The following is a 23,372-nucleotide window of genomic DNA, read 5'->3' on the forward strand; positions in this document are numbered from 1 at the left end:
TTACGTAAAATTCTTCAATAAACTCCCGAGGTGGCCTCATGAGGTTCCTGGGAGTTGCTGCCGCTAGATAGGGGAGGGCACGGGACATATGCCTGTTTACCTCTGTTAAACATCAGGCGTCCCCGTCCTCCGTCACCTGTCACCTGTGCTACCGTTGCACCACGAATACACGCAGAAAGGAGGGAAGAAATGCCTTATAATATACAGTCAAAAGTCGTTAATTCGGACACCCATAATCCGGACCTCAAAGCTAAAAACTTTCTGCGCATGCGCCGCGTTGGCACATGCGCACAAGCGTTTTAAGCGTTCGCATAAGACCTTGACTACTGCGCATATGCGTGTGCGCAAGTGCAGAATACGTTTTCGCCTGCGCGTTTAATGTATAACGGACGGTGTAAGCTCTAATTATATATTTCAGTTAATGTTAATGATTAGGCATTGGGGGATGGAAGACATACAAATATACGGGCTAGTCCTTTTTAGCGTGTTTTTTCGATAATACAAAAACACGGGACTGTCCGTTTTCGAGGGTACATTTAAACTAACAATAATCCGTAACGAACCGTTAAGAGACATGCATAAAAGAGCGAGAAAATCCGGGCCAAACCGTTAATGGGTTAAAATATTAAAGTGAAAATTTTTCCAACTCAAAAAAGCGAACTGTTTCTTTTGAGCAATAACGTAAACTGCAGTGAACATTTTTCGCCTTAAAAAAACAAACATATTCAGATATTATCATCAATGTATTCTACTCAGATAAATTTTTCTGCTTTTCATGCCATTACATTTCCAAAGAAATTTGATTCATCGCCAGATAGTTAAATGTTTGTTATTTTTTTTTTCGCATCCGAATGCATTTCGTGTCTCACATATGCTCATTACAACCAAGTTAGAAGTTAAGTGAATACTAACTGAAATACTGCAGATTTCTTTCCGGAAAGTATCTTGATTTTGCATCCTCTAATGTTTTTTTTTCCTGCATTCCAAGTGAATTTTTTGCATAAAGTTTTCAGTTTCGATGGAAGTTATTTGCGGATGACTATGATGTTATCGTGTTTCCATAAACCTTTTGAAAACTTTAAGCATTACCAATAATTAACATTACGGCCACTGCAAATTTCCGATGCTGGAACTTCCAAAGGATCTACAAAACGAAAGTATGTTTCGATGTCCAACAAACAAAAAATGGATAAAGACATGAAGAATGTGACAGAGAGGTTAGTGAAAACGAAAAAATTTCGATTGACAAGTTAGTCGGTATTCTCGGCACAGCAATTAACGGGACTTGAACAGCGGAACTTTGTAACTGAACAAGAAATTATGTATGTTTATAGAATTAAAGAGAAAGTATTATCACATAAAACGAAGCAACTTAAGCAACTTACATTGAAAGAAATGTTTAATAAAGTAAACAAATAAATATTAAGCTTTTTTTTTGTAAAATTTGATACTTTTTAGATCATAATTGTTCTTTATTTCATAAATTACGGTTTCATATTTTTAATTTTATAATTTCTGCATGCCATCTTATGAGATTTAAACTGATGATCTATAAACCTGGAAAAATCGATAATCCGGAATCGCCGAAGTCCCGACGAGTCCGGATTAACGACTTTTGACTGTATAAAAGTTATAATTACACAGTTTTGGCTTTTTAGAACCACACTTTATTGATTTATTTAGTGTCCTCAGGTATTGGAGCAAAATAGCTTCCCATTTAATGGAGTAAAAATAATTCAAGACTTAATACTTCTTCAAAAGATGGTTAATTGTGTTTAATCATTTTGAAATTTGAAGTAATATCTGTAATTCAAGTTTTCATTATTTTGTTAAACGATAAAGATACCTTCGTGAAATATTAAAGCATTTAAGGCAAAATAAATTTTTCTTAATAGTAAGAAAAGTAGGTAGTGTAAGGGATAATATTCATATAATGTGACAGCACGATACTTTGGTAAATTATTTACTAAACTGTCCTAAGATTATACAAAATTATTAATTAAAATAATAACAAAACTACCATCATTAAAGAGTAAATCATATTCATTGATTATTTATGAAAATATTTCTGTATTAAAGAAATTTTTTCGAAATATTTTTCTACTGTATGTGATGATAACCGTTGATGTATTGTAGCTTAAGCAACAAGTTGTAATAGACACTTAATATTGTAGGAAGCTTTGTTCTATCCAGAAATATGATGAATGTGAATTTACTGGCTATGAGCTTGAAATGACGAATCCAATTTACGGAAAACACGAATATTTAATAGAAACACGAATAGCTGCTACAATCTATAAGGTGATTACATATGTGGGAGGAAATAAATGAGGTTATTTACAGATGAAATAGAGAATAACGTCCTTTATATATACACGTCTTTAAATGCCGTCATCGTCGTCATGCTCTTACTAACGTCCTTCTGCGAATGATTGCGCAGTTCACTCTGTCGTAGCACTCGGGATCCAAAGGTCCTTTCTGTACGGCCTTGGGGCTACATCTACTGGATGACGCATTCCCATAACTGCTCTTTCCATCCTGATAGGATGAGGCATCGCATTCTCGTAGGACCACCATCCACATCCAAGGAGCTGAAAAATAAAATTAAAAAAAAAAAAAAAAAGATTTTAGTTAGTTTTGAGGAAAAAGTCATCTTAAATGGTTTATTTCAGCCATCTTCCCTCATCATCCTAACATCTTCAGAAATAACGGCTTTAGCTCCTCTTCAATGCTCTTTCAGTGTTCATTCATCTTGAACAGTCTATCTGAATACATGTATTTCACAAGCACGTCTTCTTTGATGTTGTCTGGAACAATTCGTCTGGATTTATCTTCGTATACACGTCTTTTTAAACATCATCTGGATAAGTCTTCTGAATGCGTCTTCTTAGATACCATCTTCTTTAAGCCGTCTTTCTTCATACAATTCATTCTTAGACATTTTTATTCTTTTTAAAATAGTTCACGTCTTTAAAACAATAGTCCATTAGTCAAATCGGGAGAAATTTGTCAATTTGGGAAAAAAGTCTAAATCAGGAATCATCAAAATCGGTATTTCATTATCAAAGCCTTTTGGTTTTCTTCCTGGATCTTCTGAATTTGCTTTTCCCCCTCTTTTTATCACCTTCTTTAGTTTCTTTTGCTCCGTCTTTGCTTTCTGTATCAGCGTCGTTGTCATCAGGTTTTCTCATCGACTTCTGCTCTTCAATCTTCTCCTGTTCTTCGATGGTCTCAATAGTTTCTTCGTCTCCAGTAGCATCTTTTGATTCTCTGTTGTAAGGTATTTTACTGAAATTGTTCTAGTGGAATTCGCATTTGATTCGTCACCTTTAGCAACTGATTCTTCTTCGGGAAAATGCTTCTCTTCAGAATCTCCTTCTGCAGTGGCATTTCTCCTCATTGGCTTCGAATCTGAGTGTATTGTGTCTTCTTGAGCTTCTTCTTCCACTAATTCATGGTTCACAGCGTCACTTTCATTCACCACTCTGTAAAGCAAGTCATTTTGTAAACAATAATCTCCACATGGCCTAGACTTCAAAACTTCTTTTATAATTTTTATGTTTTCATCAGTTTCTTGAGCTCGAATCATCTTAAATGTTATACCATCTTGAATTACCATACATACAGGATTTCGACTAAGAGTATCCACATGTCTCATACGGGTGCCAGATCTGTGTTCGATTGTGTAATCATAATCTTGTAACATTAATGCCCATCTAGATATTTTAGTACGAATGTCTTTCTTGCTCACACTTTGTTTGAATGCATTACAATCTGTCACGATTTGAAACGGTATGCCTAATATGTACACCCTGAATTTTTTAAGAGCTTCTACGATTGATTTAACCTCTAATTCGTAGCTCGAATATTTACGTTCAATGTCTGTCGTCTTCTTACTCATATAATAAACCAGATGCATCTGATTATCAATTAAGGATTTCTGTAACAGAACCGCACCATAACCGTCAGTGTGTATTTCGGTTTCTGCTTTCGGATTATAAATACACAAAACAGGTTCAGATGTCAAGATGTGTTTCAATTCGCTAAAAGTATAAAGTTCTTTATTTTCGAATTTAAATTTAGAATCTTTCTTCAGTAAATCACTAAGCGGTTTTGCAATTAATGAATAATTAGGTATAAATTTTCTGAAGTAAAACCAGTAGTAACCAGTTAACCGACATCAGTTAGCCGACAAGACATTTAGCCGACAGGGACACTTAGCCGATAAGGATACTTAGCCGACAGGACATTTAGCCGACAGGGATACTTAGCCAACAGGACATTTAGCCGACAGGACATTTAACCGACATGGACACTTAGCCGACACGGACACTTAACCGACAGGACATTTAGCTGACACGGACACTTAACCGACAGGTCATTTAGCCGACGTGGACAGTTAGCCGACAAGACACTTAGCCGACAAGACACAATGTTATATTAATGTTTTCTAATAATATATCAGTTTTCGCAATATCTATTAAAAATGTATAAATTTTCATTTCATTTTTTATTAATTTTATTTATTTATTTATTTATTTCTCTTTCATTCCTTCTGTTTCTCGTTTTTGGCTTAGCTGTACGGATATTTTTTAAAGATCATATTAAAATGTAATTAACTGACCGCCGTACTTAGCTAAAAAAATTCTTTTTTCCTTTCGAACTTTAATTCATATTCTCTGACGAGAAATTTCAGCTCTTTTCCAATTTGGCCAATATACACCAAACAGAATGATACATATCAAACAATGCTAAATTAACACAATAATTAATAGCACATATGAGATCTTTAAGAATCGAAAAAAAAATTAATTTTACTGATAGGTGAAAAAAATGACTTAAATATTGAACTTATGGAGTAGTCGAGAAATTTTGTAATTGATAGTTTAAGTAATTTTTGGGTACGTGTCAGTTAAACGTCACTGTCGGCTTAGTAACCTGTTGACTAAATGTCTTGGCAGTTAAGTGTCCTGACGGCTAACTCTCTGTGTCGGCCAAATGGCCTGTCGGCTAACTGTCCGTCTCGGCTAAATGTCCTGCCGGCTAAGTGTCCTTGACGGCTAAATGTCTTGTCGACTAACTGTCCATGTCGGCTAAATGACCTGTCGGCTAAATGTCCGTGTCGGCTAAATGTCCTGTCGGCTAAGTGTCCGTGTCGGCTAAAAGTCCTGTTGGCTAACCTAATGTCAGTACAATAAAACTTTAAGATGAGAAGTAGCGAGCTGAACACATATACACACACATATTAAGCTTTTTCATGTAGAAAAGCTGAGGGGGGGAACATTTCAAAAGAATTTTAAAGCTTTAAAATTGTACGTGATGATAGTTTTTGTTTAAGAAATTTTGTGTTATGCATAGGATTTCCATCAGTTATATGTTGCGAATAATTATTTAAATACAACCCTAAAATTTTATTAAAAGGAAGAAAACTTTGCAGTATGGCATGCAACACTATACCGTCCTGTATTACTATTAGCAAATAGCGATACTTTTTTTAATAAAATACACTTTTTGTTATTAATAAGCTATGTTACAGATGGTGAATGTATAGCAAAAGTATAGAGGGTCACGAGCGCCACCTACTGATATATTTCGCAAAACCTATTGAAAACTGGGAACCGCAGTTTCGTCCAGTCTTGAGTTGCAGTTAGCCTTGCTTCTGTTAACAGAAATTACAGACACAAATGAGAACATATACATATATCCTTCGGATGGACACTCCTGCCATCCGCACCTGAAAATACTCTCAGCCTAAACTCATTAGAATAGTGCAACCAGACCCTCCCCCCCCCAAAAAAAAGAGAGGGGCTAACTTTCTACTTTTTTTTTAAAGTTTTGTACATAATAGATAAAAGAAATGTAAATGGCAACCATCGTACTTAGCCATATTTGGCGTCGTTTATCAACAAATCAATTGTTTATCAGCTGCGTTCCTTGTCGGCTAAATCTCTTGTCGACTAACTGTCCGTGTCGGCTAAATGACCTGTCGGCTAAATGTCCGTGTCGGCTAAAAGTCCTGTCGGCTAAGTGTCCCGTCGGCTAAGTATCACGGACCCGTATGGGGAAAACCGGTTAGGGCGTCTCCCTTCATATTTCCTACCTCCATGAGAGAGAGGGGAGCTAGCTTTCTACTTTGTTTTTTTAAGTTTTGTACATAATTGATAAAAAATGTAAATGGCAACCATCTTACTTAGCCAAATTTGGTTTCGTTTAAATCAGTTGTTTATCAGCTGCGTTCAGTGTTCCTGGGCGTAAGTTGGGTCTTCGAAAGCGTCGTATTTTGTGAATCTATTTGATTCCAATTTTTATACTTTTTACAGAAATATTGTCTGATAAAAAATTCAATAAAACTCAAAATCATATTGACATGATTATCTGTTCCAATATCTTTTGCTTTATATTCATTAAATGTACCCAGTTTTGTACTCGTTTGATTTATAAATTTTTTTAACATAATGGTAATTATTGATATCTTTAAATTCATCTTCTTCATAACTGTGAGTAATTTATTCAGTAAAAATTCGCTGAGTTACTCGAATCTTTCCTTTTCTTGGCGAAACATTTAGCTGTGTTTCTTTACTCACTGTATCCTCGCGATTGTGTACTTGTTTAGCTGACTTGTATGTAAAAATTAATGTATTGTATGTTAAAATATAGTTGATATTTCATTGGTTTTTACCTTTTTTCTATCATTTGTATCTCGTTTCGATTTCTTTTTTTGTGTTTATGAAATACCCGATCATAATTTTTAATTTTTTAACACCCTCTAATTTCTATTGATGTAATAAGTTAACTAACGAGTGAAAATTTATACTAAATATTATATCTTCTTCCAACCTCTTAATAGACACTTCAGCAACCCCTTAATTTTGCACTACTCTCTTCATTGTCTCAGCTTGCTCATGAAAAAGTTAAATGAGTTATTTTTATTGCTGTTTTATGATCTGTCATCTCATTCTGAAATTTTCTTCCGTGGCATTTGATTTGTATTTTCATTCACGGAAATAGCAGCTTTCTTTTGATTGTTTTAAAAAGCCAGCTGGGATGTCCTTTAGAACAGGATTTAAATTTTTTAAATTATGTTCCTAGGGCAGACTTGCTAGTTCTCGTGATTTTACATCATTTGATAATTGAGCTGTGTAAGGAAATATACAATTGTATGCTATATAATAGTGGTGGCGAAACTTTTTGGAGCCGCGTGCCCCAAACCTCGTTAATTAAATCCCCATCGAAGAGCGGTTTACCACGATTTGCCAAGCACAGTGAAATTGGAAAGCTGGCCGTTGTTAGAGGGATTTTTTTTAGAAAAATAATTGCAAAAACCAACTTTCTGGTAATTATAATTCCTCAATTTGCCTTCAATAAACACGTTCTCACATAGCAGAAAAACATCCTCGGGATATCCCGAGGATGTTGCTCGCGGGATATGCGCACATCTTCAGGACATCCCGCAAACCTCCTAAACACCTACTCCCGAGTGCTTAATGTCACATCCCAGTACATCCAAACTAAGTCCCATCGACAGCACACGGGATGTTATTAGGATATGAACTCCTACTTACTACATTCTTAGGACATCCCACCTACCTCCTAAACACATTCCATTATATCCTAAAAACATCCTATCTATGTCCCATCGACAGCGTATGGGATGTTATTAGGATTTAAAATCCTACTTACTACAGCCTCAGGACATCCCGTAATATCCCAGTTTCCTCCTAAACTCTTCCTCCTGAGTGCTTAATGTCACATCCCAGTATATCCTTAGGACATCCTATCTAGGTTCCACCGACAGCGTATGGGATGTTATCAGGATTTGAAATTTTTACTAGTTACAATATCACTTTAACCTCTTAAATACATACTCTCAACTGCTTAATACCCAGTACATTTTCTGTAGCTGTCAGGGCTTAGTTTCTAAAGTCCGAAGCGCCTACGGAAGGCCGTCAGGAAAACGGAAAAAAATAAAATAAAAAATAAATAAAGAACTAAAATAAATATTACATAAGCCGAAATTATTAATTAGTAATTAAAATAATACAAATTAATTAGTAATTAAAATAATAAAAAATTACTTATTAAAAACTCAATAATTAAAATAATAAAACATAGTGATTAAAATAATAAATAATTAAAGTAAAAATGTAAAGACAAATAAAAATGAAAATAATTCTTAAATTTAGGATGAATAGTTAAATTATAAAGTAAAATACCAGTCCTTGTCTTATTGGCTTGGTACCTTTTCGTCCTTTCTCATTTCATCCCAGGTCGAAAAAGTGGCATTTCGTTCGCTGCCTTCCCCCACGAATTCCCTCTTTCCCGTTTCATCCGCTGTTTGAAAAATAGGTGTTTACTTTACGATAAGGCGAAAGTTTGTTTACTTCAATTAAAATGGTTTAGAAGAGATGACTGTTTCTACTGGCTCTCGAAGCGGCTTTCGGGTCGCGTCGGTGCGACGGAAAGATGACCAAACTTGATCATTTAGAGGAAGTAAAAGTCGTAAGAAGGTTCACGTAGGTGAACCTGCGGAAGGATCATTACCGATGGTCAGATTAGTCTGGCAAAAAACATTGGTTAAACTCGGGGAGGAGGGTTCGCCTTAATTCCCTATGCGCATTGGTTAACACGGGGAGTTGGTAGAAAATGTTACTTTCAAGCTATGTGGTGCTGTGGCGCCGGTTATGCGTGGCGCTCACAGGGGGGAAGGAATTGAGTACGTCCTCAACTAAGAACGTGCAACATCCTGTTCGTGACGTCATCACGCATCATCACCTCGAATTATCTTGTTAGTGCTACGTCAGCCATATGTTTCATCCCGTTTGTGTTGTAATCCGGTTTCACGTCCGCACTTATCCATTGACGTAGAACTCCCCGCTGCTATGATGTCATACTAAATCCGCAACCTGATTGCAGATACACGTTAGAATTTCTAGAACATTCTATTTAGTTCAGCAACGTCCGCTAGAGGGCAATAGTATTATCCACGGCACTTCCTGGCCAAGGTATTAACCATTATTTTTAATTGATTATACTATTTGACTTAATGTAGTAGTATTTAGTGAAAAACATTCATGTATTTGCACGAGTTTTAAAAATAACCCCACGGCTAGGACTTAAACCTTACATCTATGGCATAGCAAACGCGGACGATAACACAAAGCCATGCTTTAACTTGATCAGACCTTTGTACATACTCGATAATGAATGAATTCATAACTTTAAATTTATTTTGTTTCTATTTTTAGGTTAAGATACTTTAAATTTCTCTTTTCTTTATCTTACAAACATAATTTACGTAATTTTCTTTTCTTCTCGTCCTTAAATTAAATTCACTGATTTTCACACCATATTTTTTATATACAATCATAAGATTCTTTTCTTTCCACATTTTTAAGTTTTACATTCTTTTCCCCTACGTTTAACTTGCAAAAGTAATAGATTTTACAAAAGTAATACGTTTTCAAAATTTAAATTTTTTCTCTCTTCATTTTACAAAAGTTTTTTTCCCCCTTCAGTTTAATCTTTCCTTTCCGTGTTTTACATTTTTCACTTTATTTGTTTTACTAAAGTTGTACGGATTTTCAAACGATTTTTTCTTTCTTTTTTTACGAAATCAGTCTTTTTTCCTATATATTTTACTTCAAGAAGTAATTTTTAATTTTTCTTTTAGATAAAAGTATTTTTTAATTCTTTGAAGAATTTTCTTCTTTCATTTCTTTTTTCTTTTTTTTTTTTTTTATTCTTCTCTTAAGGTTTTTCTTTTAATGCTTAAAATACTTGATGTTTCTTAATGTTGATGTTACACCTCCATTTATCGCAGCGAAAAGTTACATATATATTTATTTCTCTGTCTATGAAATTTAAGCTGGAACTTACACGCATATAATTTCTCTCTAGAGGCTTTCATGCATAATATTTTCTATAAATTTAAAACAATAAGTACGATGTTCCTTCCATATAGCTTACTTAGCATATTATATTTCTTATTATTTTTTACGCTACTAATACTTAAGATATACAAAACGTTCTCTTCTAATGTATTATACTAACTTTTTGAAACATTATACAAAACGTCGCGGATTCTCTTTTACACATCTCATTTTTGTTCAAAGGTTTCACGAAATGTGTCAAACAAATGTAAATTTTTTACTTTCTATTTTCCATTTAGACATTTTGCCTTACATTTAACCTTTACCATGTTTTTAAAACATATCCCTGTTAATATTTCCGATTCTTTTTTTTTCCTAAAAATAAATACAGATTTATATGGATTTTTTAAAGATCTACTGACTTTGAATTAAACTTTCTAATTCAGAAATAATAAATTTTCACAACATAAAATTGAACTAATATATGGACATCTCTAGCCAGTTTAGTTCAAATACATACGAAACAATATGAAATTTCTTATTATTGTCTACCCCTGTCTAATACGCACCAACAGCATTTCATTTCCTATTATTTTACACTACAGACATTAACATGAATATATTCAGAACACTCCTTTTTATTGAGCATGAGGTTTCAGATATATTACTAACACAGATTGACTCTTTGAAATATTTTACAAAAATATCTTGGATTTTCTTGTACACATTGTATTTAATTCACCGAAATTTTGATTTCTATCATGTGAAAACTTCACCCGGATTCTTAATGTGATCCCACCATTTACCGCAGACCTTCATAAACACTGCGATATTTGAATTTAACACAGACATAATTTTTTAACTACAGAGAAGAATAACCACATTGTAATATAATATTTTAAATTAACTATAGAGCCATATTTGTGTAAGACATCTAAAAAGAAAAGATGTCTGGACATGGAATTAATATTCAGTCACGGAAGGGAAACTTTGCCATCTTTTTCCCAACTTAGAATATAAAAATTTCTCAGCTAGGAATAATTTTTTTTCCAAATAGTATGATCATTATTTTTACAAGTCTCAAAGCTTTTTAATGTATTCCTTCTAAATTAAGATATTCATTTAAAATTGATAAACACTGAACTCTTACAGCTTTTTGAGAATGATTTTTAAGTTGTGATACATAGCAAATAAACTCCTACATAACAGAGAATATTGACATGAATTTTCAAATAATAATACAACTAAACTTCAATATAATCAATTTAACTGAAGATACGCATTTCAAACTGACATTACTTTACTTAGAGTTCTTACAGCTCTTTGAGTACATCTGATATTTAATTTTTCACAGCTATGAGAAACATTTTTGCATAAATACCATACAAAACATATAACATTGACATGAACTCCATATCATGGTCCAACATTGGTAACTTAAATGAACCTTTAATACATTTTAGTATGAATTAATTTTAAAAAGAAAAAATCAAATGCAAGTATTCAAACAGAAATGCTTCACAAATTTACATATTAAGAAAACATTCAAGAGAATACCTATATATCTAGAGATATTATTTACACTAGTTGGTAATGTAATTTATTAGAACAGCCTCAGATGTATAGGAGAGGTATGCAATATCCATGAAAAACCTTCCTACCAAGCCATAGAGCAATAGTGAAATACAGCATATAAGAAGGGAAAACAATGTATGAGTATGGAAAACAGTAACAAGGAATGAATACTTTTTCTGAAAATGTCCCGAATGGGATAAGTCAAGGGTAAGAACCTTAACCAGTTTCAGGAATAGAGCCTGAGAAATAAAAGTATTATTAATCTTATTTTTGTCTATAATGCATTTATTTATACTAAAATATTCTGTTTGAAGACTATATTCTACACTTAGAAGGAATTTGATAAATCAGAATGATTTCGTTTTCTGAAGATTCGAGTTCAGAAATATTACAACTCAAAAGAAAAAAGGTTAGGGAGAGAATGAAGTATACCGTAAACAATAAAAAATGTTTTTCCTCCTAAAAAAATTAAAGTGAAACTTTTTCCATCCCCCCCCAAAATCTTAATGATTTTTTTTTTTTTTTTTTTTTTTTTTTTTTTTGACTTTTCAAAATCAAAGTGAAGATTTTTCTCCGTAAAAAAATTAAAGTGAAATTTTTTCGACCTAAAAAAATCTAAATGAATTTATTTCGACTTTTCAAAATCAAAGTGTAAATTTTTCCCTTTACATTTTGAATTTAACATGGGTTTTCCCATAGACAAAATAAAAGTGGAGATTTTTCTCCCTAAACAAATTAAAGTGAATTTTTTTCGACATTTTTAAAATCAAACTGTAACTTTTGGAACAGCTTTAGTATTGGTCCTTTTGGCGATTTTTTGATTTGGCGACAAACTTCGCTCGCCAATGTATACCCAGCTTTGAAGATCGGAAAAAAATGGCGGTTTGTCAACAAAACCCGATCGAGACTAAATAATAATCCTAAAAAATAAGCTCTTAATCAGAATAAACAGTCTTTCTCTAATTTTCAACATATCTAGTACTGCTATGATAAATTCTTGAAACACTACCGTAAATGAATTTATGGCAGTGATTATGTTATGAGTAATGAAATTTACAAAAGGTTACTATTTTAAATTACAAAATATAATATTAATGTATTAAACATTAATATTTTAAGTAGTTAGTTCAGATTTGCTTTAGTATTGGTCCTTTTGGCGATTTTTTTATTTGGCGACAAACTTCGGTCGCCAAGGTAGACCCGGTTTTGAAGATCGGAAAAAAATGGCGGATTGTCAACAAAACCCGATCTAGACTAAATAACAATCCTAAAAAAATAAGCTCTTAATCAGAATAAACAGTCTTTCTCTAATTTTCAATATTTCTAGTACTGCTATGATAAATTCTTGAAACACTACTGTAAATGAATTTATGACAATTATTATGTTATGAGCAATGAAATTTACAAAATGTTAATATTTTTAATTACAAAATAGAATGTATTAAACATTAATATTTTAACCTTGCATTATAATTGCATTATAATTTTAACCTTGCATTATAATTGCTGATAGTTAATATTTTAAGTAGTTAGTTCATATTTATGTTTTATTATATTAGTACTTAGCTAATATTTTAAATTTACAAAAGGTTAATTTTTATGTTTATGAATAATGAAATTTACAAAAGGTTAATAAATGCATTTCAAACTAGTATATGTTACTTTAGTTTCTTAGATTCTGTTATTAAAAGAAAATAAAAAAATATTTGAAAGTGAAGGAAATCAAATTCAATTATAATGGGCAAGTTTTGTACCAGTGTTAGAAATATTTTTTATGATTAAATATTGTAAATGGTAAAAATATTAAGAAATGTGTATTTTTTAATCCCTCAATTTATTACAAGTAATTTATGATTATAATTTAAAAGCTAAAATTAAATTATCATAATGAGTAAATTTTGTACCAATGGTAATAATACAACAATCATCGTAAATGATGATTTCTGTAAAAAATTCGAACAGTCATTGGAATCCACTAGTGGTGGAGTGATAGCCACTGAACAGTGGTAGTTCAGGCTGGCTATATGGGAGTTTTAGTAGTTTTCCGTAGATGTAATGTGAATCTGAGCCAGTTTCTCTTAAAAAGTACTTTATGAAGGCATCCTTCTTCTGCTAGCCAGCATATGTATTTATTTTCTATTCATAATTCTCTCTTATTTTCTTATTTCTTAATTCTAAATCTTACTTCTGAAGAGAAGTGTTGCATCTATAGGTCAAAAAATATGGTCAATATGTTTGCAAAATCCTGTCAGTTTTGGAAAGCATTTAAATAAACTAAATAATTTGTATGTGATGCAAACAAAAATGCATTACACAATTTCATGTACTGAATAATTAATCAGGGAACAAAGTATATTGTAACGTTCCTTTATTTTGTAACCAGAGTTATTTTATTCCTGGGATCTTTACTGTCAATTTCCTCCATCCGTTTTCTCACCAGAATCCAAATGAAGCTTTTATTTTGTAAAACAAACCGTGTTTTGCCTTTTGAGGCCACATTAATAGGTTGCTAGATAAGAAAAGATTTGTAGTCTTCAGCCTTGCATTATAATTGCTGATAGTTGAATTCCATGCCAGTTAAGTTTTTAACCAACTTTGCATTAAATTGATTTGTGCAGCCTTTGGACTACAAATTTATTTGAATTTAAATTTTACATTTGAACTTAATTGTTATCATAAGTTATCTTGCCACAAGTGGTTGACCGAGTCGTAAGTACAAAGTGTGCCTTCTGTTCTGTACATCTAAACTTTATAATAGAATAAAAGTATATCTTAACTTAATAAAAATATATCTAAACTTTATGATAATAACATTTAAAGACATTGAAATCAGTATCTAAGTGCTTGCCATGTAGTCAAATTTTTATATATAAATTGTACTCTTACTTTTATTATAGAGTTTTTATTACAAAAAATTCAGATTTCTGTTAGATAAAATGTTTAAGTAATGTAGAAAATTTGCATAAAATTTAAAATAAAAAGTCGACTGTTATGTCAACATACTATTAATAAAAGTAATAATACTTAGTGAAGGTTATTCATATACAGCTGTTAGGTTGTAAGATTTACAAAATTTGAGAACTCTAAATTATAAGCAATATATTCTATAATCTAAGCAACATTATATTTTTTATAGTCAGACAAATTATGAAAATGTTATAAAAGCAATAATGAAACCTGATTTGAACCTATGAATTCATGCAATTACACATCCCTATAGTTCTAATATGAGGTATACAAGTATTTTTAGACCATGGTAATTTTGATCTCCTTAGCAAAGGAAACACCAAGAGTTTACCTCATGCTACTGAAAATGTGTTTTTTTTTTCCTTGGGGAGGGGGGTGGCGTTTATAATAATATGCAGAGTTGACATATGAAAAATGTCGACTCATGTGATGTAATATTAAAAGCACCAGTTTTAACTATCAAAAATTTGGCTTTTTAAAAAATATTTTAAATGTTGTGCTTTCCTAACACAAAAGTAACTTTAAGAAAAACACACAATTTATCCCTCCTGCCATCAAAGCTCTGATACCTATCAAATTCGTTAAAGTTACGTGGACAGAAATGGCGGCATGTTTGAAGCTCAGTATTTAGGGTTACCAAGGTTATCATAATTTTTCATTTATCGCTCCAAAATGTCGCCAAACAAATTTCTCGCCAAAAAGGACTAATACTAAAGCTGTGCCTAACTTTTTTTCATAGCATTTTGAAATCAACATGGGTTTTCAAATAGACAAAATAAAAGTGGAGGTTTTTCTTCCTAAAAAATTTAAAGTGAAACGTTTTGGACCTAAAAAATCTAAGCGAATATTTTTTTTTCAGGTTTTTAAACTAAAAGTGTAATTTTCTAACTACATTTTGAAATTAACATGGGTTTTCCCATAGACAAAATAACAGTGGAGATTTTTCGTTTTAAAATATTAAAGTGAAAATTTTTCCAACTCAAAAAAAGCGAACTGATTCTTTTGAGCAATAACGGAAACTGCAGTGAACATTTTTCGCCTTAAAACAACAAACATATTCAGATATTATCATCAATGTATTCTACTCAGATAAATTTTTCTGCTTTTCATGCCATTACATTTCCAAAGAAATTTGATTCATCGCCAGATAGTTAAATGTTTGTTATTTTTTTTTCGCATGCGAATGCATTTCGTGTCTCACATATGCTCATTACAACCAAGTTAGAAGTTAAGTGAATACTTTCTGAAATACTGTACATTTCTTTCCGGAAAGTATCTTCATTTTGCATCCTCTAATGTTTTTTTTCCCTGCATTCCAAGTAAATTTTGTGCATAAAGTTTTCAGTTTCGATGGAAATTATTTGACAAGCGCCTGGCCCCAGCCACCACCCCTGTTCTTATTGGTTGCCGTTTATGACGTCAGGCTGAAAAGATTCCATTATCTGTTTCGTTTGAGTTATGTCAAGGGGAACTTGTAACTACTTTGGATTTGATTCTTTCCTGTGTTAATGTGAATTTGTGCAATGTAACAGAATATTTGCAATTAAAACGAACCTAACAGTATAAGGAAATATATCGGCACTTTTTATATAAATTGTTTAATCATGTTAATGGAATAGATAAAACTTTATAATGCGTAAATAGTGTTTGGCTAAGCAATCTGTATTCAATGCAATTCATAGCGCTATACTGATATTTAAGAAATGTATTTTATAATTTCATATAAAAGGAGACCATTAACAAGATTTGCTTCGTCAGCAATGTCAAGAAATAGCACTTAACTCTTACTGTGTAAATAATGTCTGCCGCAGTTTTCATGAATTAGCGGTTTATTTTACAGAAAAGTGTTTTTAAAAGTGATATAAATGTAAAATTTATTTCTTTCTTTATAAAAATGAACTGTTTGATAATTAAATAACCTTCCTTTCATTTATTGCTTGTTATACAGAGATTGTTTGATATCAAAATTGTTCGTTAGTCAGATTAATTTTTTACTTTCTAATCCTAGGCATTAATTTCTCCTCATTTATGGTTAAAAATAAGATAAAGTGATAAGATACTTTTAAATCGAAAAATACTTATAATATCGTTTATTTGACTTTATCAATTGGAGTTGTCATTATGTTTTTTTATGTATTATTGTTTTGTTTCTTAACTTTTATATCTTATAAAAAATGTTTATTGTCAAATGACTTCGATATTCGTCTAATGACCAAAATACTGCTAAACGGTTATCGACTGCACATCGAATTGCACCTTTTTTCTAATATTATGTATATTAACAATATATTTCTGAAGCTGCTTATTATTTTTGCAATTTTTTCGCAAATATGGCAAATTATTCCATTGCTTCGCCTGTTTCAGCGCTAAAATGATCTCGAGCTCAAGCTTTTGGCGCACAAAAATGCTGCAGAGAATGAGATACATTCCGCAAGAGAAGAAGAGGAAGAATAACCTTGCTGTTTACGTTAGCTATACATAAGTCATGTGATCTCTGAGGTCATCTGCATTGTTTGTTTACATTAGCTACGCATAAGTCACATGATCTCTGATGTCATCGGAATGTATCTCATTCTTTTCGTCACTGTATGACATCAGAAGTCGTGTCCAATAAGAGCTTGGGGTGGTGGCTGGGGCCAGGCGCTTCTAGTTATTTGCGGATGACTATGATGTTATCGTGTTTCCATAAACCTTTTGAAAACTTTGAGCATTACCAATTTTTAACGTTACGGCCACTGCAAATCATTGAATTTTCAAATATTTTCTTGTTTATCTTTTACATTGCCTTGTAAAGATTTGGGAATAAATTTTTATTAAATAGTTAATTGTTTGATTTAATAAAGTTTTCCACGTTTGGATGATTTAACTTCAATAACACTACCACGCTGAATCAGAAAATTAAGAAAAGAAATGGAACTTTTTATCTTAGTATACTATGGGAATAGGGACTGTTAACCCAGCTCACATAGAATATTTTCTCGAAGTTACCAAGAATCACTGACTTGCACTATCACAGATTTTTCTCATGAAGTCTATTTCTTTCTTAAAAGAAGTTTATATACTAATTTCATTACAAAGGTGTCTAAGAAAATATCTGACATTCATGAGAAACATCAGCATCTTGATTTAAATTACTAGGAAACTAAAAATCATTGTTTTGTAAAAATGTTTCTCTTTGACTCAAAAGTTTCTTTTTTAGCATATTCTAAATGAACAACTAACCGTACATAAGTAACATATTGTATTGATGAACCAGTGTTATACTTATTGTATTACATATAAGTGACTATGAGAAGAAAGTCATGTTTTCCCCTGAATGCTCATTTTTCAAGTAGAATTTTACTAACACACACATGTGTTTATTTCATTTTTTGATAAAATCTCAAAGGCTGAATTGAGTGTTTCATTACCAAATTTGTACTTTCCGACTTCATTCTACTGAAACGGAAACATTCATAAGTTATTGCGAAGATAAATTTGTACATGTTGTACTTTTTGATTAATTTTCATACCACTTGATTATCTTTGGAAATTTGTTTTTTAGTCCAGTGCTAATATATTGCTAATTTTCGTTTTTTCAGTGCCTTTCGTATGTGACAAAAACTCAGTTTACAACCCTTTCTTACTTAACACCTTGCATTACATTGCTGAACCGGAGCCATGCTTTCATTTTTATTACATAACATGCGAATATTATAAAAAAAGGCACATTTTTCTTTCTTTTAGCACAATTTGAACGAGCATTTTACTATTACAGAGACTTCTTTAGTAAAAACTCAATGTTAAACTGAATGTTTCATTACTAATTTTGAAGATTCTGAATATATCCTACTTAAACGTTCACAACTGATTAGCAAAATAGTTTATACATGTACTCCGTTGTATTCTTGGTTAATTTTAAATTGTTTTTCATCTATAACACTTGATTTCTAATGAAGTATCGAAATGATTATTAACTATCTGCTTTTTGCAAAGAATTTTATAGACACATGTGTTCAATACAGAAAAATTTTCTAACTTATCAATATTATTACCAAAATAGAATGCGAAATTTCCCTAAAAATGTATACATTTATTTCTTTAAAAACACGTACAGAATACCCACATTTAATAATTTAATGAGTATTTTCCTATATCAGAACGAATGTTTTTAAATAATGTCATGTTCCATAAAATTTATGAATTTGTGATGTCGTTGCCTTTTTACAAACGCTTTGATAGAATGTGCTCTCTGTACTCTTTTAAACACTTGGAAACTGTTTTCTCTTTGCTATTGGAAACTATTTTATCTTTGCTGTTGATATATGTCAATGAATACTCGATACATTTTTGGTTTATCTTCAGCTTATTGTTAAATTGTTTTTTGAAATTTTTCCTTTAAATTTTCCTAAGTTACCAAAAGGTACCCTACTAATTGACCATAACACCAGAATACTCTTACCACAGAAAAATACTAGTAACAATAAAGTTGAAAATTTTGCGTTGTGTTTATTCCGGATTAACCCTTAAAATCCATTTGAGTAAAGACTGGTAAAAATCATGAACACACAAAATAATTTAACCATTGAATGATCTAGAAAAACTTATTTATTTAACTATTAAAGCAAATGACTGATATATCCATTAGTTAAAAAAAATTAAATATATTCAACAGAAGTTGTACTATTGTTTTCACACATCCAACATTTCTGAGTAATTACTTTTTCCTTTTATGTATAACATCCTTGTAGTTATTATTAAATTTAATATTGCAACAACAGGTAAAACATACCAAAAGAAAAATTATACTATAAATTTAAGAACAATACCCTCCCCGGGGAGCAAAATAATAAAATTTTAAAAAAAATTTAACAAGTTACACTACCCACTTCACACCTAATTGCTCAATACAAAAATAATATTTCATAATATTGCACTCCATACCATCATTTAAACACTATTAAAGCAAATTTTTAACCTCTCTCTATATATTTTTTTGACTAATTAAATATGGTTTTACCGGATAAAGATATGTAGTGACACCTTTACGCTTATACAACAGGTTAGTACTGAGAGGAGCAAGAATGCTCTAATACAGGCACTATTACTAATCAACCTCACCAATGAGAAACACAAACAAAATTCAATTAGATAATTCCTGAAGAACTTCTTTCTCAAAACTATTAAGTTAAGTTACCATAATTTTAATAAGGCTATAATTCTTATTTAAATTTAATGCCTTTATTTAATCGATATACCAAGAAAAAAATATGATTTCTATAGGGTTAGGATAAAATTATCACTTACAACAATTTAGGTTCAACAAATTAAACTAATTCAAGCTCTCTCTCTCTCTCTTTTTTTTTTTTTTTTTTTTACTGCAGAAATCTATAATACTTGACTAACCAAGCATAAACAAAAAGGGGAAAGGAGAACTTACATTGAAGCTCATGAGGACTGCTGCTGTTGAAAGGAGAGAAAAAAAATGTTCGTCGAATGCATGGAGTCGTTGAATTTCTTGTAAATATTGCAGTTCCGGAAGGGGAGAATACGAGGAGATTTATGAAGAACGAAGAGGATCAAATGGCCAATTCAGTTGATCAGTCCCTTATTGGAGAGACGAGGAGAGTAATGATGAACAAATTCTTCAGACAACTTCGGACATCCTCAGAGGGAAACGACGAGTCAACATCTAGGAGGTCTCAGGAACATTGGTGGCGAAACGGCCAAATCAGTTGATCAGTCCCTTATTAGAGAGACGAGGGGAATTATGAACAAATTCTTCAGACAACTTCGGACATCCTCAGAGGGAAAACGACGAATCAACATCTAGGAGATCTCAGGAACATTTGTGGTGGAAAAAAAAAATTCTCAATTCAGAATATAGCGGTAATCATTTTTTCGTAGATCATGTAAGGATTTAAAATTTTCTTTTTTTTTGACATGAAGGAAAATAAATTGAAGAAGGAAACTTTTGAATTATTGAAGAGACAAAAGGACCAACCTAAGCCCCGCGCTCAAGGCGCTTAGCCAAGGGGAAGTAGGTTGCAACGGGAGTTCCATCCATTTCTCGGCGGAATCGGCAGCCGCCTCGGACCGCATCAGAAGGCAATTCAAGAACGCAAAAAAAAGTGTCAAAAGTGTGTACGTCCCCCAAAACAACTCGTTAAAAGGGAGGACGCCGGATCGCCAAGTTGGCACAACCCACTCTTCGCCGAAAGTTAAAATAGTTGCAACAACATACCCTCATGTTATCAAACTCGCCAATCCACTACTTTGAAATCTCAACGGAAATTCTATGACGCCAAAATAAACACCACCTGTGACAGGGGAAAATTAGGAATTTCAACAACCCTGCAAGCGGTCCCAACGAAAGAATGCTGAAACTCGCAAAAAGTGACTTTTCAACCGGAAAGAGGGCATTTCATCCCCCTTTAACGAAATCACAAGCAAACGAAAAAAATCTACTAATTAAAGCTCATAACTGAAATGCAATTAAAGTTAGAAAAACGAAAGTTATGTCAAATTAAAGAGCTAATTTTTCTGAAACTAATGATATTAAATACTAAGAAATCAAATTAATTTTTGACATGAAAAACTGAGTTTATTACGTGAAAAAAATTCAACTAAATCCATTGTTTGCGTGTACAAGATTGAAGACGCAGTTCGCGTAACCTCGGAAAGCCAAAATATATTACACTAGAATTAATAAGCCAAGAAAGAACATAACCAAACTTGTGTACCTCAAATTTTGAATAATTACAAATTAAAATTTTGACTTTTATGAACCACTTAATTAAATTAAATTCGCTACACAACATCCACCACTTAATTAAATTAAATTCGCTACACAACATCCACCACTTAATTAAATTAAATTCGCTACACAACATTATGAGTTATATAAATACTAAAAAATATATTTGTAGATCATTTATGTTGACACTTGTGATAGATTTCCTGGATGTTTTTTTATAAAATGTATTTATTGTATTCACGGAAATGAAACTGATGTTTTCTTAAAATTTTATTATTCAGAGTGTTACTCTGTAGGGTTTATATTTATTTTAACTAACATTTATTTTAAGTTTAAACTATCTTTCCTGCCAAGCCTTACTTTCCCCTGGAACTGCCAATGCCAGAGTATGTAAATTTTAGTAGAACGCGCAAGGATTCAAATTATCAGCGGAAGTATTCTGATTTAAATAGAAAGGAAACGAGTTCGGTGTGTGATATTCTTACTTCACGAGCGCGGAGGTAGTTAGCGAGAAATTGAAGAACCCCGCGTGTCGACCTATATGCTTGCCGGGAAGTAGTGTTAATCGTTCAAGTGAGCTTCACGTTTGCTGAATTAGCAGCGGTATTGTAAAACGCGGTGAGTTAGTTATTTATAGAGAGCCTCGTAGTTAGAGTCTTGTCTTTAGTTTCTTTTCAGGTTATTATTTTTATTTGACCGCCGAGTTGGCGCAGTCTGTGAGCGTCAAGAGCACGCAATTGTAATTTATTACGTTGAATAAAAAGGGACTTAAACCCTTCACAAGACTCTGTCTTTTATCCAGTTTTCACAGTCACCTCTTGGTTGCGTACAATTTGAAGGCGCGCAACGCTACATTGGCGCCCGAACACTTATCGAACTGAAATGGCCGAAAATTGGATGGAAACCGCTGGACAACACCAAGAAATGACATGCCAGTTGGAAGGATTTGGATACCTGGTCCAGACTTTGAGAGCATCAATCAAGCCAAACGTCCATTTCGACGGAAAAAATTCGGTGGCGGTATTTCTAGTAGGTCTAGAAAACCACTTTCAGCTCTACCCTGTTCCTGAAAGACAAAAAGTTGCCATCGCCACATCAGCACTAAGAGGACAGGCCGCGCTATGGTGGAAAATATAGGCAAATTTTTATTAGGGGAATTTGGAAGCCAGACATATACATTTGAAAATTTCAAAAAATCGTTAGTAAAGGCCTTCCCCATAGTGAAAGATCGCGCCCGGCTGGAAGCCGAACTATATAGTTTCTATCAACGGGATATAGCAGAATTGACGGACTTTATTCTACGAAAAATTAAGCTAACGGTTATGCTGTATGGGAAGAAACCCGATGCGGAGATTATTGAAATAATATTACCAAGATTGTTACCCGCTGTTCAAGACTACTTTGAAATTAGAAACCCAAGCACATTGCAGGAACTCTTCGAATTGGCGGTGAAGTTTCAAAATCGCAGAATAGCGGAAAAAGCTAGAGGGGCAACGTATTCTCAAAGTACCCAAAGGAAATCTTCAAATGAGGAAACCAGAAATGGAAATCGCTCTTATGGGTGAAAGAGCTATCAAGCTAACTCATCGAAACTCGAAGGTCAAGGCCCAAAAAGAAAATTTGAAAATAAACATCCGCGTACCCAGAAGGCACAGATTGAAAAGAAAGCTTTAAACGAGTAGAAGGGCCTGTGAAAGGGAGGGTCCAGACCCCGGAAGTTTTAAAAAAACCCTCAAATAGATATTTAAATACGGTCATCGTAAAAAACTCACAGCTACCAATTATACACGTCCTGGTTGGCGATGTACCAGTAGAAGCCCTCATCGATACAGGAGCAGAAGGAAATTTTATGAGTGAAAATTTCTTCAAAAAGAATTTTTATAGGGTACGATTATTTAAAACCAAAAATACGGAAATTATAGCGGCGCAAGGAAAAACATGTCACTGCATCGGGAAATTATCATTAAACTTACAGGTAAAAGAGGAAAGTCTCAAAGTATTAATTTTTGTAGTGAAAAATCTGCAAAATTCTCTTATTTTAGGTATGGAGTTTTTAAGGGCCGCGAGGGCCAAATTAAATTTTCAAGATAGTTCCGTGGTGTTGGAGATGGACCAGAGGGTGGTGGAACCTGTGGAGACACCGCAAGTGGACCTTAGCCATCTGAATGACCATGAAAGGAAAGCAATACAGCAAGTGGTGAGTAATTTTTCTCATTTGTTTTCAG

The 23,372-nt window shown here is 32.6% G+C and overlaps 1 long non-coding RNA gene across 1 annotated transcript in view; it reads right to left on the reverse strand.

The window, feature by feature from the left end:
• Positions 1-523: 523 nt before the first annotated feature.
• Positions 524-23,372, reverse strand: part of LOC146996069 (uncharacterized) — a 74,003-nt gene continuing 51,154 nt past the window's right edge. The window contains exon 2 of the long non-coding RNA XR_015041929.1: positions 524-2,591. This is a non-coding gene — a long non-coding RNA (uncharacterized LOC146996069). The remainder of the gene's footprint in view (positions 2,592-23,372) is intronic.

Source organism: Stegodyphus dumicola, chromosome 7 (assembly GCF_044657685.1).
Source record: "Stegodyphus dumicola isolate Sdum_Otavi_A_Nest chromosome 7, ASM4465768v1".
Lineage (NCBI taxonomy): Eukaryota > Metazoa > Arthropoda > Arachnida > Araneae > Eresidae > Stegodyphus > Stegodyphus dumicola.